At 32.3% G+C, this 1,615-nt stretch overlaps 1 protein-coding gene across 1 annotated transcript in view; it reads left to right on the top strand.

Annotated features, from left to right (window-relative positions):
• The window catches only part of LOC106522494 (colony stimulating factor 2 receptor subunit beta), a 24,676-nt gene that overhangs the window by 16,008 nt on the left and 7,053 nt on the right, over positions 1-1,615 (top strand). Inside the window, exon 2 of the mRNA XM_014015518.1 lies at positions 810-864. The gene's annotated coding sequence lies outside the window, so the exon portion shown is untranslated. The remainder of the gene's footprint in view (positions 1-809; positions 865-1,615) is intronic.

The following is a 1,615-nucleotide window of genomic DNA, read 5'->3' as shown; positions in this document are numbered from 1 at the left end:
ATAAATAAATAAATAAATAAATAAATAAATAAATAAATAAATAAATAAATAGTGTTATTTTGCATGAGAGAAGCTGTCTTAGGGCTCTTTTTTGTCAAACTACTGCCATATGACCTGAACCCAGTATAAAATACGTCATGACCACTCTCACACACATTTAATGTAATCTTGTTTGTGACACATTTTAAATGTCACTGTGATCCAGCTGCAATGAAAGACAAGTTGATGTATTAGCTCAATGTTTGCCATCAAAAATGAATAGATCAAAGGGGGAAACCCACACGCAAATAAACTTATTAAACATCAGTTTCTCGCTAATTTAAATTTGAATGTGTGCATGTGTTCACTAATGAGCAGGAAAGCACGCAGGACTATATTCAGGTTGCAAAATCTCAATTCTAATCATAAATTACAAATTTGCAAAATAATAATAAAAAATGGCTGCAGCAGCAGCAGCTTGTACCTATGTGGGCCTGACCACAATGTGGGCTTCTTGTTTTTTCCTGTTCTAGTCGGAGTAACAGGTTCACATTAGGTGTTACTGTATAATTTTATACTAAAATTTCCCTATTTTATCAGGGAAGGGCAAATAGAAAAAAAAAAGTACTTCATTTTTATAATGCATGCTATCAGTTACAAAGACATTAAACGGTGCGAACGAGAAAAAGGGAAATTTAGATGAGTCAAATTGGAGTAACCTTAAAAACCTGATCACATTTCTCTTTTTTATTTCAAACTAKGTTTTTTACCTGGGTAGCAGTGGCTGGTGTGAGGTACTAGAAAAAAAACAAATCTGCTTTTTTTCACAGGACAACATGATCAAACTGGCAGCTTCAAACTGATCTGGTGCAGCTTCACAAACAAGTAAGACACTGAGTTTTCTGTCTGTTTAGATGTTTTATTGTCAAGGGTTTGAGAGCAACAATTTGTCAYGTGTTTGTGCAAAACAGTAGCAGACAGGTAGACTTTCTGCTGAAATGTGGGTGGGAGTACTTTTACATTATTTATTAAAAACAAATAATAGAAACACATACTGTATTTATTCATATATAATACTAGAAATGTAACCATAAAAATCATCCATAAAGTGGASTGGTATTTTACACGGGTTATTGCTGATTAGATTTTTATTCTTTTTAAGCTCAAAAAATTATGATTGTATTATACTCAAGATCATATTATACATGAATAAATACAGAAATTAAAAATGTTCCAGCAGAAACATTTTTGTTATACTACAACTCAAGTTTGCACAGCTGAACGCCSACATCTAATAATAAAAAAACAAAAAAACAGTGGAAACTGGTTAGCGGTTTGATCCTTAACCTGATAGGTGTGTTTCRTTTTATTTAGTTTAAGGTGCAAAACAACCAAACCATGACCTTTTCTATCAGACAGCATACATAAGTCTAAGTAACTAAATTAAACACTAAGGGGGCTTCTTTTACATCTGTTTGCAACTTGTTTCTTTTCTTTTTTTTCTTTCTTTAAGTAAAGAGAAAACAGAGAAAGAGGGAAAAACAGAGAGAGAAGTAATTAGAAAGATTGAAATAGCGATTAGAAGTATATTAAATATACACCAAGAAAACACAGGACCACACAACCAACATCTGTC

This window comes from Austrofundulus limnaeus, unplaced genomic scaffold (genome assembly GCF_001266775.1).
Source record: "Austrofundulus limnaeus strain Quisiro unplaced genomic scaffold, Austrofundulus_limnaeus-1.0 Scaffold130, whole genome shotgun sequence".
Taxonomy (NCBI): domain Eukaryota; kingdom Metazoa; phylum Chordata; class Actinopteri; order Cyprinodontiformes; family Rivulidae; genus Austrofundulus; species Austrofundulus limnaeus.
The sequence above is the reverse complement of the archived record's forward strand: the minus strand, read 5'-3'. Positions and strand labels throughout refer to the sequence as shown.